Below are 19301 nucleotides of genomic sequence, written 5' to 3'. Positions count from 1 at the left end.
AGGGAGTGGTGCGTTTACCATCTGCCGAAGAGCAGGTCCTTCTATACCTGGCTCGCCTGTCTTAGAGCCTCTTGCTCTTCCACTTACCACCAGTTTTGATAGGGGCCTGGCCGGGCGGGCGGCTGCCCTGTGACCGCCTCCACAGTGCTGCTTTGCGGGAGGCTGCTGTGTTTACTGTGCGGGAGCAGGGGCGGCCCCTTGCTCGGCAACAGGCAGACTGAGGCACTGCTGCCGGCGGAAGATGGGAGGAACCAGCTGCACATCGGAGCAGGATGTGTCTGATGGCCTCAGTCAGTTTCTGGGCAGCAGAGAACTGCTGGGCAAAGTTCTCTACCACATTGCTGAAAGGGCCCGTCTTTGACACGGGGGCGTTCAAGAACCAGGTCTTGTGAGTCTCGTGTAGACACAACCAGAGATGGCACTCCTGGACCAGCATAGCGGACATTGCATGGCTCGTACCATAATCCCTGACAACTCATTAAGATGTTCAGATTATTTTTGACCACTAGGTGTCCAAAAATGGCTTAATCTTCTGAACATGCTATCAGTGATTCTCACAAAATTTCAGTTTTACCGAGGTGGCTTGCTTTTGCCTGATTAGCAGCTTTGCCATCAACTTTGTTGTTTTCAAAAGGTTTGTAAGACCAACCCCAACAAGACCACCAAAGGTATGCAGATATAAATTGACTTTCAGAGGGCAATTCTGCATTTATCCATGTTGATTACAATGCCATCTGTTCCTCTACCCGCACTGCAAAGAAAATACATTTGACTAAATGCTTGTGACAGCCATTCTGTATAAAACTAGTGGGCAAACCACATCTGGTTCTCCAAAAAGCCTTTCTATTATTCCACAAGAAAGCATTGGGGAAAATCTCCTAATGCTGTTTTGGCATTGGTCAAGGCCTTTCTTTTGGAATGGCCCAGGTACTAATTGAAATATTTAAGAGCTTTCTTTTTCAGCTTGGCCAGAATGGCTCATCATAATCTACATCCTCTTATGTTAATTAAATGTGGTGAAAACAACTTTAATGCACCCCCACCCAATGGTATTGTTTTATGTTATTGTTGTATTTATTTAAAAGGGATATATATACCCCAAACTGATTCTGTGCAATCTGACATGTGGGACATCGGAAAAGACTGTAAAGGGCCATAACAAACACAATAATAAATAGAGAACAGCTTTGTTGACTCATAAATGCAACCCCGACTCCATAAAATTGTCTCTGGAGCAGTTTATAAATGAAGCTTCAAGGAGAGTTCCTGAGAATGTCAAGAGTATCAATATGGCAAATTTAGTAATTGACCCCACTGTCTCAGGTTGTGAAAAGAATGCCATTTATCAACATGATGACATTTGCAAAGAAGCTCTCTCTCCTCATATCTCTCTCTCTACAGCTACTGTATATATGGCTTACATTCCAATAATCTTTTAAAAGGGCCAAAACGTACTTTTGCTGATATGCATATCATTTGAATCATTCATCAATCACTTTTAATTATTAATTGAGCAGAAAAGGTTGTTATTTATAGATGCTTTCATTTGTATAATTTTTTTACAGAATCATTCTGGCGATTTTTAACAATTGAATCTAAAATTACTAAAATAACGAGTAAATATAATGAAATAAAATAAAACTGATTTCTGATTCTTAAAGAAGCTAAAACAAAACAAACATAAAAACAATATAAACTACAACGATATAGGCGAACACTATAAATACAAGACAAATGTTATCTGTAAGAACATGAGACAGATCTCAGTGCATATGCAAAATAACCCCTGGAGGTTTCTTATTCACACATTCAGTGCTATCACTGAGATGGGATATATCATTCTGAGTGATGTGCTTGTACTTTGTGTGTTGCACACTAAGATATCTCTGGACCTCACTGATAATTTCCTCCACATCCATCTCCGATGACAGCCTGCGTGATGTTTACAGATGAGTTCACTGTGAGGTAGTCCCAGAGTTTTTGTGAATGTTGGAACTGCATGATAATATAATCACAACATCTGAGATGCTCTGGTGTTCTCAGTACATGGTGTGCCATTTTTCGTTATTGCAGATTATTTTCGTCTTAACGTGAAAGTAAAGCCTTATGAACAGAAAAAACAAGATGCACAAATAGCCAGACATTGCGACAATCATATAGTATTATAATTACCTTGTCTTCTGGGAGTCACTGACAGAATCAGGCCAACTTTGTACACAGAATGCAGATCTTAATGCCACTTTGCAGCACCTTTACACATCGAAAGTGGGTCTAATGTGAAAGCAATTATAATTCTTCTTACAGACTGAATGAGGTATCCCTGAACAAAATACTGTTGATGGTACCAAGATTGGTGTGCTATGAAGATGAGATGGATGCACTTAATGGAAACACTAGACCTATTTCAAATGGGAAATTAAAGAATAATATCAGCAGCATCTTTGGTGTTGTTCTGAAGTGAAGAATGAACATGAACATGCATTTGAACTTCAATGTCTTTGCAAAATATTTTCTACAAAGATCACCTTGATGTCCAACAGAAGATACATTATTCATACGTCCATTAATGAGCATTCTGATGTTCGCTGACATTTAGCAGGTGCTTTTTATCCAAAGCAACTTAAAATACATTTCAGAAACAATCCCCATGGAGCAACCTGGAGTTAAGCGCAATGCTCAAGGACAAAATGGAAAGCAATATGAGCTGCAATTTTACTCTTTTATTTGTATTTAAACATCCTCATCCTCAACATCCTTCAACCTAAAATCGAAACACGTCATATATATATATATATATATATATATATATATATATATATATATATATATATTTTAGAGTCATGTGTATCTTACTGAATAATAAAGTAACTTGAGCTTATGCTTCATAAATTAAATCATATGACCCTTTAACTTGAGTAGTTCAAGTTAATTTCAAAGCTCACCTTTTAGCTGCATGTTAAATTACTGTCCTTGAGATTAGAGGTTAAAGGGGTTATAATTACACTAATAAAATTGAGAAAATGCTGTGATAGTATTAGGGCAGATTTCATTTCACATTATTCACCAAGGACACAAAATCTCATCTGTCAATGTCTAAGTTCATGCAAAATTTTCAAAAGCTCCCTCATTGATTGTTCACTCACTCGGATTCAAGGCACCATAAATATGAGATATTTAGTAAGGGTCACCTAAAGATGTACATGTCTGAACTGATTTAATGAAAGAGGATGAGCAAATAGTTCTTACAAAACCTGATCCAATTAAAAAGATTAATTAAAGTGAAATGACTGAGAAGGTAAAACAATAAAAGTGGCACCAGTAGTGATCTAGAACTACCTCACATAATGAAACTTAGATGTAAAGAGGTGATGAATGTTTTTATGTCTTCCAGTTGTTCTGTAGGCGTCTAATGCTATACAAACAGTTTCTCCGTTTCTCATCGACATGCATGCTGCTCCGTGCTCTCTTTGGAACCAATTAAAATCACATAATATAAAAATAAAAGATACTGAATGTGGCATCTGTGAGTGCAGCACATTGTAAAATGAATGATGTGGTTTAGTATTTACATACTGTGAAGCAATGGCATCATGAAAAAAATTGCATCTGTCAGCCTGCCCAAGGACATCAAAATGGTTTTAATGATACTCCAGAAAAAATATTTCATGAGGCATAAAATGTAAAGTCAAAAAGACATCAAGTCTAATATTATGATAATCAAGCTCTGCAAACAAAGTCTCGCTGTATGTCCAAGATTCATATTACTCGTTTGTGCATTCATTACTTTCACTCTGTAAATGCAAATTTTATAAATCAAATTTCCAACTACATAACATGACAGAAATAAGAAGCAAGTATATAAAACAACAGAATAGTCAATGCATTATCAGTAATTCAACAGACAGTGTCTGCAGGTTTTTAAAAATTTCCTGAATTTAAATCATCTTGAATATAAACTCATATTAAATTTGACCACGGATAAAAAGTTATAAGCTGAAAATACATTAATTTTGGATATTACAATGATTTTAGGTAGCTCAGTGGCAGGGACATCCTTACGAGGGTGCAGCTGGTGCGGCTGGGCCCCATGGCGAATGGATCGAGAGGGACATACCCACCCACCCACCCCCACCGAGGTACGAGATTGTGGAAACAATTAAGTTTTTAATGAAAACTCATGGGAAATCAGAGAAAACAAAAGATTTTGAGAAATCACATCAATACATATACTGCATTTTCAAACCTTCTGGATGTGAAGGCGAAATCACTGAGCTCAAAGCTCGTAAAAAATATCACTCTGCATCAGAACATCGACATCGCCTCAGGCCTCGAAGCAGAAGGGGTCCTGCTGTGACTGAATGAAAAAGAGTGGCCCAAGCACAGGGGTTTGTCCTGGTCGCTGTGATTCCTCTCTGATTCCTGCTCTGCATTCAATGCTCTCTTGTGCCCTCGCTTTCCATATCACAGCCATTCCATTCTCAGCTTCCTCGATGCCCACTCCGTTATTTCATTCGTGAAGGGAATTCTCTGCTCTAAACCTCATTCAAAGTAGGTGTAATTAAAAAGCTTTCATGGTAATATTCCCTGCTTAGGACCCTGTTTGGATTGTCCCTCCAGCTGCAGGGTACTCAGAAGGAAGTCCAGCTCACTCTTTCCAGCCAGAACTCATTATAAGGCCCCATTTTCGTCAGCCAAAGGCTGGCTGGAAGTACGCTACATTGGATGAATTGAAGGCTAATTTTACACAAGTGGACTTTGGAGACCTGAACTTGTAATACTCAAATGAGTTCCATATGCTGGCAATGTTTTAAAAAATAAGAGGCTGCCAAATAAAGAATACTTCATGTTTCTTGGGATGATGATTGCTTAGGGAAAGAATTGACGATAAGCATTAAGAAGATAGCCCAGAAATATAAATTTAGTATACTGTATAAAAAAGCCCTTTTGGATTCAACAGTGTGATATGCAGAGCATTACCAGACAACCACATCCTAGGGACTCAAAACAATTTTAACACAAGCTCAAAACTACTCTAAACTGTTACCTTGTCTCCAAAGAAGCACTATATCTGGCATTTTATTTGACAGAGATCACAACAAAGGAATATAAATGTGCAATGAGCCTGCATCTCACATCAGAAACCACTCAGCATACCTCCCACTTTCCATTCGCCTTCCTCTAATCTCTCACATCAAAGTTTAATGCCTAACATTTCCAGGGCCTCTGAAGTTTTATAAAACAGCTCCTGTGATTCAAGTGCTCTAATCTGTAGGAAAAAAAAAATGGTATTATAAAAGTGATTCATTTTATTTGAGAACATTTTAAATTGTCGCAGCTAATTAAATATTTACAAAGGTGAAACGTAAGGAGGCATATTTTTACAGATATTCTCAGTGAAGTGAGTGTTTGTGTGTGTGTGTGTGTTTGATTTTGTTCTTTAGATACACTATATTTTGTTTTTTACCAATATTATTTGTTTGGAGTCCAACAAAATCAGGCAGGCAGTCACGATGAAAATTCAGGCATCAGAAGATCAAGAGAGCTTCATATTAGAAAGTGGTCTTGCATGATTGATAAAGTGTGTGATCTATACAGGAAATAAAGGAGAGTTAGACTTTGTGAGACAAACTTTGTTATTTCGAGGGTGTCCTCATTAAGCTCTTTTCAACTCTTTTAATGTTTTTGTAACATCTGCCTCTGTCTTTGAATCAGGAAGCAAAATTTACTAATTAGCTCATCTCTCCATCTCCAACCAATTCACCGCGATGGCAGATTCATTCGTCTGTCATTTGTGTGAGACAAAAAGAAAAGCATCTACACACAAATCCCTTTCTGAATGGAAACCATTGAAATCAGCAGAGTTGAGCCTCTCTCAATGAGCAATCAACGCCATGTGAGCTCCTACTGAGAACTCTAATTAGGATCTATCATAATTTAAATGATTTAGAACTCTGCCATGTGCACTTCAATCTACAACGGAGAAAATGAAGCATCATAGTGATGAGCCACGGTTTTATTGTGTTTAGAGCTATTTAAACTGACACCTAATGCACAGTAAAGATCTCTTTTTCTTTCTTATGTATATGGACGTGATATCAGCTGTGCGATTGAGAATTATTCATTACTTTCGGCTCTCTGCTGCACAGCATGCTAATGTTACAAGATGGTGGTATCATTATTTATTGATTTTTCAACAGTTCTGTGCCTTGTAGGTCAGAGGGGCTGGGAATGTCTTTATTTCTAACTTGAGGTGTCTGAGCTGGGAATGCGGCTTGGTAGCTTGACGTGCTATGCATGAGAGAAAGCAGAGAGCGATGTATGAAAACGCAGACATTGATATAAGAGAAGAAGAAAAGACAGAGGTTTGCACTCTTTCTCTGTGATTCCCTATTGAATCAGTTCTTTCCAAAAATCTGTCTTATCGAACATGCCTATTTGGACGCATCCAAATCATATGACGTTAGCAACTCTAACTGCATTCCATGGCAGATCTCCATGTTTGTCTGGACTGATTTCATCTTATGCTGACAGCCAAACACGACATCTGTCCTTCGCATCTGTGATGAATTCATACTCATCCACATGAGATATTTCTTGGCCCTTGTCTTGGCTGCCAGTGAGCAACCATGGCTAATATCCTCAAGCAAACAGCCATCTGATACATATCTAACTCTGCTTAATACCCACACAAATGGATGATACTGTCCAGGGCCAAGGCGTTGATCTGAAGTGTGAAGACCTTTGTCTCGTCTTTTTTTTTTTTTTTTGGTGTTTAAATAGTTTGAAGAAGGTTGAAGAAGGTTGGACTCTAACTGTTTATAACTGTACTCTCTACTGTACTTTATTAGCAATGTCACATCCCTAGAATAACAAAACGGCATGCTAAGAAATAGGCACATTAGATGTAAGATACATTAGATGTAAAGTATTATTTTTACACAAATTTTCACTAAATAAATATGATATAGGTGTTGATTTGAGTAACATATCATTATTTAATTTGATTTCATTACATCATAATTTAAATATCCTGCTAAGTAAAAACAAATAGCCTATTGCAATGTGAAAAACAACCTACCTAGCAGTGACCATTACTGAAGCAATATTATAGTTATATTATTATTAAAGTCCTCTGAGGTCATTTTCACTGCAATCATTAATTGAGATCTAAGATGGCAGTTGCATTTGTAAGAAACAAGAGAAAATAGCACTAGTTTACTACTGTATGATATATAGTGTAACCGTTTGTATACAAGCTTATTTCCGCCACACAAGAAAAAAAAAAAAAAAAACATTTGCATAATACATAATTCATTCATATGTGTCATGTAGTGGTGAGCGTGATTTCACTAAGTACAACATGTTCCTGGAACAACATTCTAATCAACCAATCAGAATAGAGATATAACCTTTCAGGAAATATCTGTTTTAGGATTACAATCAGGGTTAGGTGTGCCTACACCCTTGTTAATCAGCTATCATTTCCCACTGGTTTTAGAAATATATTATTGGTAGTGTTAGGTTTAGGGGTAGGAATTATGTTAGTTCTACATTTTTGGAAATTAATGTTGATCCAGGATCATCAAAAGATGTTGATCTAGGAACAGTCTTACTTGGAAAATTCACGGCGATAGCTGTTAATGACATCACGTATGGAGTACAATCAATAAACATGATTTCATCCTCTACAATGGTGTTTTTTTTTTTTTTTTACGAAACATATTGGGAGGGGGGGGGGGTTGAAATACAGCAATAATAATAAGGAATCGCTAAATAATTTGAAATATATTTGGACAATTGGTAGGATACAGTGATGGTCGGGGCACATTCTATTTCTGTGAGGAGTCTGCTAGGGAGAGAGACACAGAGCGAGAAGGAGGACAGAGAGCTCAGCTTTATTTGTTGGCTTCTCATTCACACCTGGCTGGAGGCCATGATAACGTCTTTCTATATAATAATGGTTTAATTAAAGTAGTGCTTGACTGGCCTTGCATAGAAATATGAGGTTTTAGCAAATAGTTCAAAACATGTCAGTTATCAGAGGGCAAATTCATGATTTATAGCACCTGTCTCCTTGGTTACAAACACCTTGAATCAGAAATGCCTTCACAATTGATCTAAAAAAGAAAAAGAAAACTATTCAAACAATATTTCTTTAGGGGAGTTACTTTAAGATCTAATAAAAAGATTGTCCTGTCTCAGTACAAGCAAAATTTAACCTTGATGCCTGTGTTGCTGACTGTGTTTATTCAGTGTTGATCTCTTCATTTTTTTGTATTCAGAATTGTGTGCCAGTTTGGTCTGTTTGGTCTATTGGTTCAAATAGTGTCTTTATGGTTCACCACCAATGTCAGTAAACATACGTAGATATGAATGCAGTTCTTTCTGAACTATAAAACCAACACCCAGATTGTTATTCATCAATGAATTACTCACAATGGAAGAAAGAAAGAAAGAAAGAAAGAAAGAAAGAAAGAAAGAAAGAAAGAAAGAAAGAAAGAAAGGACATATCCAAGTCTTGATCTTGTAGTGAATTTTCCCATTAGCTTTCAGTGTTTATGTTTACATCTCTTAAGTTGATAACCATGATAACCATTTGATTTTACAAAAAGCTACAACATATCAGGTTGATACAGAACATGTGACCACAGCCTATAAGCACCTCTTAGGTTTCATTTGGAGATATAAAAAATCCATTTGCATGAAAATGACATTACTGAAATTGCGATCAGATGGCAGCATGCGAGGCTGAAGTGTCATTCTCGGGAGATGAGGTGGCGACCGTATCTTTAATTGAAAAGTGTATGAGGATAAAACCTTGCACTGATAAGCAAAAGGAATGTTCTGTTAACCCTGTCCAGATTTTTGTCTTCTCATTGTTCATTCTTTTATGTATAGACTAATCGTTCTCTTTCTTTCTCATTATTCTCACAGTCTCTTCCTCTTTGTCCTCTATCTGCTTTTGTAATAAACTGAGTTTATAAAAAACTACTTTTTTTTTTATTTGCTTTCAATTTTCTGTTATAAAATGTTCATAGTTACCTTCAACAATAACTTCTAATGAATTATGTATTATTTAGAAAAACCTACATAATATGTAACAACATCTGTGCAATGGTTTTCTTGTCCTGATTCAGTATGGTCTCAGTCAATCTCTTAGTATTTGTATCACTCCACTTGCTTTTAAAAAATAAAGCATAATGAACTGTTTGATCAGTAAAAATAACTGGAAGTGGCTGACACTGGAAGCCTTGCAATTTTTTGTTCCAAAGTTTAAAATATGATAAAAACAAAAGTGTGCTTTTAAAATGTTAATAATACTAATAATAATAATCATATGGATCTAGTTTTTGCACCTTTTTGTTTCAGATTTGAATTTATCTCTTCTGATGTAGTAGAATTGGCCAGGTTGCACTATCACAACAAAACGCCACCAACTGAATGTGTGAGGCTTCCTGTGTCATTCACTTACTGTCATTTTATCTGAGCAATAACTGAATGATAAACTGGTTGTCCTATTGCCTATCATGTTTTTGAATGTATTGTTGTAATTATATATATATATATATATATATATTGCCGCGTAAATAGTTTTACCGTTTACTGCACTATGCTGTTCTTTGTGATGCAACTGCTTTGAATGTCCCACACAATTTAGGCCTACCGTTCAACAAAAAGTCATAGCAGTATGCTGCTGGTACTTAATTAATTATGAGGCTTTCTGAAGATTACATCATTACACCATTACGTAGTGGCATGAGTGGGGTTGTCTATAATGTTTGAGTCATTGAATTCAAAATCATTGATTCATTATGGAATCAAAGACGTTGCTCAGAGTCGTTTGGGGGATTCCGCTTCAATTATGTGCAACTATTTACTTTGGCGCAACAAAAATAGACAAAACTGCCCATGCTGTGTTTAAAACACAAGTTTACCACGTTGTTCATGGAACTCTTTTAAACAGTACTATCACAATGTAAGTAAGTAAAGTTTATTTATATAGCACATTTATCACAGCAAAGCTGACCAAAGCGCTGAACAAAGTCAAAGATAAACATAAAATAAACAAAACAGATTATACAGTAAAACAATGGAACATAGATAAAATCCAATTTAAAATTCCTGGGAATAAAGATATGGTTTCAACTTCATTTTAAAAGTTGTTATAGAAGGTGCAAGACGAATGTCCAGTGGAAGTTGGTTCCAGAGACTGGGGGACGCAATAGAAAAAGCCCTATCATCCTTTGTTTTTAGTCGTGAACGAAGGACAACTAAGAGAGCTCTATCAAAAGACCTTAGAGATCTGGAGGATGAAAAAGGAATAAGATGATCTGAGAGATAAGATGGGGCTGGACCATTAAGTTTTGTTTTCTTTGCCGCGGTCAACAGCCTTGAAGCAGCATTGTGTACCATCTGTAAGCGTGCAATGGATGACTGAGGAAGACCCAAATATAATTAATTACAGTAGTCAAGGCAGGAGGTAATAAAAGCATGAATGACTTCAGGTCAGGTCTCCAGGTCATTAAAAGTTAAAAATGATTTAATTCTCCAGATGATCCATAAATGATAAAAACTGTTCTTGACCATTGTATTATTTTTTTTAGTTAAGCAAAGTTCAGAGTCCAGAATGACACCAAGATTCCTGACCTGGGAGGAGACTTGACAAGCTCATTTATGAGACCACTTCTCAACTTAGGGGGGCCAAAGATGATTACTTCTGTTTTATTTTCATTAAGTCTAAGAAAGCTATTGGAAAGCCATTTCTTGATGTCCCCTAGGCAGGCCAATAAGGGTTGAATGGTATCGCCAGCTTTCAATGGTATGTACAACTGGGTATCATCAGCATATAAATGAAATGAAACATTGTGTCTCATAATAATGTCTCTCAAAGGTCGCATATATAAATTAAAAAGGAGTGGCTCTAAAATGGATCCTTGAGGCACTCTACAGATAATAGGATGCTGCATGTCTTTCTGACATTCAGAACAACAATCTTGTGATATAAATGTACATAAACTAAACTAGAATGTTGCTAGTATGATGCTGATTTTATGGGATAAGGATACTTATGTGAAAGTTTGCTTTCTTAGCGCCAGTAGCCTGTGTTGTAAAATACAGAATGCATATTTGTTGAATTACATTTTTTTCTTGGACTTTGGTATGATCGGAAATAGTGCAAATGTTTGTATTCTGAAAAATATGACTCAGTCGAACCTGAATTGTGCAACTGTTTGTGCATTCAAAAATGTTGAGTTTTATGATTTTGTACAATTTTATACATTTATTCTGCATCAGTTTATCACCTGATAAACTGTTAACTTTAGTCAAAATCTACATTACCACCAATGGCTGTTTTGTTGTATAAGGTTGCTGCTTATAGTTCTGAAATGTTTGCCTTCTTGTCGCATTGCGTGTATGATGCAACATTGTCACCTTTTTTGTTTCAAAGCAGATCTAGCTGTCAAAACAGCACACCCGCACAAACATTACCTTCTGGGTTTAAAGGAAAACTCCACTATTTAGGCTCATTTTCCAACTCCCCTAGAGTTAAACAGTTGAGTTTAGTTGAACTTTTAGTTTAGCTTAGCATAGATCATTGAATCTGATTAGACCATTAGCATCCATTAGCAAACTTGAATCTTCTGTAGTTACACTGTGTCCTAAAACCGGCAGAAAATGAAAAGTGTTACTGCCAGACCCGGAGACACCGGCTGAAAGGATTCGAAAACAGTAAAACTCAACTGTTTAACTCTAGGGGAGGTGAAAAATTTGCCAATTTTCAATAATAGTGGCATGTTCCTTTAAGACAAAGTGACATTTCATGAGCACAGCAAGACATAAGCATTGGGGGAAAGAAAGAATGTTACAGATGGTCACAGTGCAGGGGTTAAAGCTCTTATGGCCTGGGCTGGTTTTGGCCTGGATGGATCCGAACAGTTTGTCAAGAGGGAGCATATGGAAAAAGATATGACTGTGAAGAGAAGTCTGAGGTGATCTTCAGCCTGATGCTTTGTGTTGAAGTCACAGTTGATCGATCTTTCTTTCTTTCTTTCTTTCTTTCTTTCTTTCTTTCTTTCTTTCTTTCTTAGGGTGAATACAGATGGGACAATTTATTATTCATTATTTGTATTATGATTAATTATTATTATTAGGGCTGTCAGTCAATAAAAAAAATAATCTAACTAAATTAAACAATTTAAATTAATTTTTAATAAAATTAATAATCATTCAGACTATACATTTTTACATATCATGTAAAAACATATAATCAACATATAATTAATTACAGGGTGCTGTGATTAATTAATATAATTAATTGCACACTAAACATTGCTTTGAAAATTCCCCCAAATACCCCAGAAGATCATTTAAAGCTATTATTATTTTAAATATATAGGCTACAATGGCCTAACATAAAGTATGGAACATAAAAGAAGATAATTTGATCTCAATATTTTTTGTTCATGCAAAATATAGCATAATATTAACTTCTAATTTAGTGAACTGTTGTATAAAATCACATTTGCACTCATGTTCTTTGTGACAAAAACAGCACTCCTGTGATATTGCTCTCATTGCTGGTGTGATATGCTTATCATATGATATAAGTATGAGACAAAAACACACACAGGGCATTTTTTTCTTTCTTTTTTTTTTTTTGCCCCAATAGCTTGAATTTTAGGGCATAACTGAATTTATGGAGTTGTTTCCCTGTATCATGTTTGTCAACAGTCAACTGTATGACATGTAAGATGAATGAATGAATTAATTAATTAATTTTAAAAATTGCAATTTTAGAATCCACTGATTTGGGATTCTAGGATCCACTGTCCTGGCATATTCTTCCTTTTCACTTTAATAACTCCATGTATTCAGAAATACATATTTTATTATTATTATAGTGAATGGGTCAGGATACCACTGAAACTAGCTAACAAGCTATCTTAAGGGCAAATTTACATAAAACATGGTCTTAACCTTTTAGACTGAAGTGTAGGGCTAGGGATTGCACTTTTATAATGGTCAAAGACAAACAGAATATATGCTCCCTCATTAAAATTACTTAAATGGGTCTTCCAGTTTGCCAGTAATGCATTTTTTTTTTTTTTGTGTGTCATCCAAAAATGAAAAAAAGAAGACTAAAATGAAAATAATTTTAGAAAAATCTGATTTGTTACTGCATCTCATGTCAAAGAATGTCACACCATGATTTTTTTATCATCATGGCGTCATGCCACTTACCATAGTGTTTCACATCACTTCTCTCCAAATGTTTTATGAAATGATGTCAAATGTCTAATGCTAGATTAAGATGAATTTACTTGATTTCAGTCTAAAAGCAGTCAACAAGTACTATACAAAAGATATAAAATATCCTTTTTATGAAATTATACTGTAATTCATAACAGTTTAAAGCAAGCAGTTTTTGCAGGACTCATTGTTTTTAATATATAAGTGAGATTCACACTTAAGTCAATTAATTCATGTCCAACTGTTCAGTTCTTTAGCAGCAAACATTGTTCATTTTTTGGTGAGATACATTTTGTGGGTGTTGAGGGGGTGCATAACTTAGTGATGGATGATTCAGCTCTATGTCCATATGTCTGGAAAAAAAAAAACAATTGCATAGACCCTCTGTTCAAGTTAGGGACAATATGTAATCAGGACATTAGAACATCAAGATGGCCACACATTTTAATGATGCAAGATAGGCATACATTAATGAATCATCACATAAATAGAAATGTCTCAGTAGTGTATGCAACCCTCGAAATTATATTGTAACGACGTAGGGGGATTTACTTGGAAGCCCCAGTGCTCTCTGACTTTACGAGAAAATGGCAAAAACAATTTGGCTACTGGATTGTGCTTACCTGAGCCACTTTCTGTGCATACAGGTATAAATAGGTGACAGGTGCATTCATTTTTCCAGTTTTATGCTGAGGAGCTGAGAACTTATCCATGGCAGCCAGCGATGGTTCGAGGTTGTGGCGTGGTGACATACAGTAACATCTCTGTTCCCTCCATCAGGGAACGAGGGTTACATACGTAGCCAAGACATGGGAAGTCGTGGCCTATTGGTTAGAGGGTTGGACTCCCAATCGAAGGGTTGTGAGTTCTAGTCTCGGGCCGGATGGAATTGTGGGTGGGGGTAGTGCATGTACAGTTCTCTCTCCACCTTCAATACCACGACTTAGGTGCCCTCGAACCCCCAACTGCTCCCCGGGCGCCGCAGCATAAAAATGGCTGCCCACTGCTCCGGGTGTGTGCTCACAGTGTGTGTGTGTGTGTTCAGTGCTCTGTGTGTGTGCATTTCGGATGGGTTAAATGCAGAGCACAAATTCTGAGTGTGGGTCACCATACTTGGCTGAATGTCACTTCACTTCACTTCACTTCACATACCCTCTCTGCTGGTCACTACGAGATATGTTGTGAGATATGTTCACTTCACTTCACATACCCTCTCTGCTGGTCACTACGAAATTATATTGTGACGATGTAGGGGGATTTACTTGGAAGCCCCAGTGCTCTCTGACTTTAAGAGAAAATGCCAAAAACAATTTGGCTACTGGATTGTGCTTACCTGAGCCACTTTCCGTGCATACAGGTATAAATAGGTGACAGGTGCATTCATTTTTCCAGTTTTATGCTGAGGAGCTGAGAACTTATCCATGGCAGCCAGCGATGGTTCGAGGTTGTGGCGTGGTGACATACAGTAACATCTCTGCTGGATGGGTTAAATGCAGAGCACAAATTCTGAGTATGGGTCACCATACTTGGCTGAATGTCACTTCACTTCACTTCACTTCACATACCCTCTCTGCTGGTCACTACGAGATATGTTGTGACACCATAGGGGGTCCATGGAAATCCCCACAACCAGAACCCCATCACAACCTTGTAGCGCTTCAAATGTTGACAAAGAGCTGCATCCCAGACAAGTTCTAATTGAGGGTCTTAACCTTCTTAATGCGCCAGCACAAATTCACTTACCTTGGCACCCGCAGGGACCAAAGATGAGTAAATCGCACTGCTGAAGATATCCAAGCCGCTGTTCCTACCACAGAAAATATTTTCCTAAGAGAATGGATTCCGACCTTCATGGAAGGTGCTTCATGCCTTTTCTTGTTTGTTGTTTAAAACTTGTCAGAAACGATGGGGAAGCGAGCCTTCCAGAGAAGGGTGCTACAGAGACCACATCTTGCCCATTGGAAGGTATCATGTGGAGACACTGATATGGACTGACCCAGGCCTACATATTAAATGGGTGTCTGAGGCAGGTCCAACCTAGGAGTAGGGAGAGACTGCTGCCAGCAGCGACTGACAGAGTGGTCTGTCAAAGGAAAGACATGGGTTCACTGAGAGCGAAACCTTGCCATGGAAGAATACACATATGGGATCACCCGCAGGGAATTATGCCATATGAACACGTAGCACAGTAAAGGGGCTGACCGGAAACCCAGGCAAGCTAACACAGATACTGTGCCTGGTGTCAGACTGATCCTCCCATTCCGATTTTCAAGGGTCCTGGGATATTTTCAACCAAGGTTCGCTGTCTGAGGAACTTACTGGAGGAGGAAAAGGCACTCACATCCCCGGGTGAGGGGGAATGTTGTTGTAAGCATTTGACTTGTACTAATGGCAACCCAGCCCATAGAAAGGCAAGGTCTGTCCAGGGGCTGAATGAGCAGCGAAACTTTGAGGTGATGGTAACATGGAGTGTACTGCAATGCCATGCTCATCTCAGGACTTTAACCTGTGCTGAAGTTGTCTCATATGAAGCAATATGAGTGGCATAACTTTGGCTGTGGATACCATATGCCCCAGGAACCTCTGAAAGTATTTAAGAGATACCATGTTCCTGCCTCTGAAGGAACTCAGCAGTTCAGCACTGACTGAGCATCCTCGCTGGTACTAATCGAGTCTAACTCCACACAGAGAAAAAAGATTCTCTGCATGGGGGAGAGTTTGTTCTTTTCCCAGTTGACCCGAAGCCCCAACTGGCTGAGATGCTGAAGCACCAGGACCCTGTGATTGCACCACTGCTCTTGTGACTGGGCCATGATGAGCCAGTTGTTGAGGTTCCTGATCTCCCCTTACTGTACCAGGGCAAGTACACCCTCCATGGGCCTTCGTGAAGACACAGGGGGACAGGGACAGTCCAAAGGGGAGAACCCTGTACTGACATGCCCGACCCGCAAACACAAATGATAGAAACGACCTGTGTCAAGGAAGAATCGAGACATGAAAGTATGCATCCTTAAGGCCAACTGCTGCAAACCAATCCTGGAGATGGATGCATCTAATGATGCTCTACTGCAACAACATCTTGAATAGAAGCTTGTGAAGGGTCTGATTCAAGACTTGCAGATTCAGGATTGTCTGAAGGCCACAGCATTTATTGGGCACAATAAAGTAAGGGCTGTAAAACCCTGACTTCATCTCAGCTGGAGGGACATGCTCGAATGCATCCTTTGCCAGTACGACAGCAATCTCGTCAAGCATGACATGGGGATCTCTGGCTGCCACTGAAGTCTCAAGAATGCAGCTGAACCTGGAAGGACGCATGGCTAACTGGATCAGTCCAAGTGAGCCAGCAGGACAGGCTGTGCAGTGCAAGCCACGCCTCCAAGCTCTGTACCACCAGCTTGTGGCTCCAAAGGGACAAACAATGCATATGTTGTGGGGCAGCAGTGGGAATTTACATCCTAGCAGGACTTTCTGCATCCCTGGAGGGACGGCCAGAGATGCGTGGAAAGGGAAACCATCCCCGAGCCAAGATCTCTTGGGTGTTGGCGATAGGGAGAGTTGTGGGGGAGAGTGAGGAGGCAGTGTGTCACTCATTGTCAGCCCATGTGCATGATAACCCAAAGGAAAAGGAAACTGCTCTTTTTTTCAAGAATGTGGGTACCATTGGCCGTTGGACCAGTGCAGAAACAGAAAAAAACACAAAATACAGGATTCTTCACTGGTCCTCGTCCAGGGGAAGGAGTGGCACTGTGCTCGCCATCTGCTGAGAAAAAGCAGCTTCTTACATCTCAAGCTTGCCCATTTCATTGCTGCTTTGTCATATTTCTAAAGGCCATAGAGAAGCTTGACATGCACCGGCCTTGACACTGTATCAGCTTGTGCCAGAAGTGCTCTGGAGGACACAGGGGGGCGCCCTTGGCAATCAGCAGGCTGAAAGGGGGCCCGTGACGGAATGGTGGCAGACAGAGGATCACTTTGGGGCAGGATGTGCTGGATTGCTGTTTCTGTACTGCTGAGAACAGCTGGGCAAAGTCCTCAACAGTGTTGGGGTACAGCCCAACCTGTGAGATGTGAGTGTCAAGAAAACAATTTTTTTCAATGTCTCTCATCTCAGCAAGGTTAAGCCATAGATGGCGCTCTCGGGCCATTAACATTGACATCCCAAGGGACGGCGGCGTGACTTTCATCACCCAGAGTGAGAAGTCAGTCACCGAGCACAACGCCTGCATCAAACCTGGGTCAGTACTACCCTCATGCATTTTGTGAAGTGAAGTGAAGTGAAGTGACATTCAGCCAAGTATGGTGACCCATACTCAGAATTTGTGCTCTGCATTTAACCCAAAATGCACACACACAGAGCAGTGAACACACACACACTGTGAGCACACACCCGGAGCAGTGGGCAGCCATTTATGCTGCGGCGCCCGGGGAGCAGTTGGGGGTTCGATGCCTTGCTCAAGGGCACCTAAGTCGTGGTATTGAAGGTGGAGAGAGAACTGTACATGCACTCCCCCCACCCACAATTCCGTCCGGCCCGAGACTAGAACCCACAACCCTTCGATTGGGAGTCCAACCCTCTAACCATTAGGCCACGACTTCCCCAAAGTCGTGCGTGTGTGTGTGTGTGCTTTGGCTGCGTGGACCTGCAGGATAGCCATGGTATGCAGGGCAGAGCTTGGCCATCAGCTTTGGATGGGAGACGAGGATGATTGCCCCACTGTCAAGGGTAGTGAGGACGGAGGAGGTAAACAAGAGGCTTCTGAACGAAAGAGGTGCCATCCACCACTTCATCAGCTCATCATGCACCTCCGGGAAGAAAAAAACAACAACAGAGGACAGGTAACGTCTCAACAGAGGACAGGTAACGACTGCAACCAAGAGAACACGGATGGAACGTCATCTTTAAAATACATGAACCAGCTGTGATTTGCTCTTTTAGAGAAACTGCTCTTTAAGTTGAAGTGCCCAGAGGAAACGCTGATGACAGTGACACATCTGTTTGCACCGTAACGCCTACCAGGAACAGCTTCTTCCAGTTAGATGAGTAAAGGGCTCTGTGGAGATCAAGCAATATCATCCATTTGGCAAAAAACTGAAGAGTGGATGCACCTGTCTATTTATACTTGTGGATTAAAGGTATGCGAAATCCACTAGGCAAATTTCATTGGCATTTTCAGAATGGATTGGGGCTCCCCCCTAGAGTGCTCCCCGGTTGATTCGGTTGTAAAAGTTTCCATGAGTGTAAATGTAATATTTGCAAAAAATAAAATAAAAATAATTAGTCCATGTGATGTTGGATGATGTTGAGGAGTGACAGAAAACTGAAACAAATTTTTTGTATTTCTACAAAGAGACAAACATATAATAATATTTTCTGGACACATGACTTGGACTCAAGTTAAGATTATAATTGCAATTTTGAGGACTCTGCAAATATTAGAATACTTGAGACTCATTTGAGCCGATTACAGAAATTTTCAAGAAGAAAGTTGGGGTTGGGGAAGTTGTGGCCTAGTGGTTAGAGAGTTTGATTCCTAATCCTAGGTTTATGGGTTTAAGTCTCGGGCTGGCAATACCACAACTTAGGTGCCCTTGAGCAAGGCACCGAACCTCCAACTTCTCTCCGGGTGCTGCAGCATAAATGGCTGCCCACTGCTCCGGGTGTGTGTTCATAGTTTGTGTGTGTTCACTGCTGTGTGTGTGTACACTTTGGATGGGTTAAATGCAGAGCATGAATTCTCATACTTGTCAACATACTTGTTTGAACGTCACGTCAATTTTTTTTCACTTTAAACTCTTCAGGAAAGTGGATCAAATTTGAGGATCACTGGCATAGAGGCTACGGCATATGTCTGACGCAGAAGTATAGATCAGCCTTCAGGAAAAAACCACCTGAGAACTTAAAAAATCACCTGTCACATAATAGCCTTGATTTTATTGCATAGTTTCAGAGTTTCAGTGAATCAATAATTATTCCATTAAAATTAATGTGTGTGTGCGTGCGTGTGCGTGAGTGTGTGTCGAAAAACCGCTGCAACCAGAGGTCGGAT

This window comes from Carassius auratus, chromosome 30 (genome assembly GCF_003368295.1).
Source record: "Carassius auratus strain Wakin chromosome 30, ASM336829v1, whole genome shotgun sequence".
In the NCBI taxonomy this organism is placed as follows: Eukaryota; Metazoa; Chordata; class Actinopteri; order Cypriniformes; family Cyprinidae; genus Carassius; species Carassius auratus.
Note: the sequence above shows the minus strand (reverse complement) of the source record.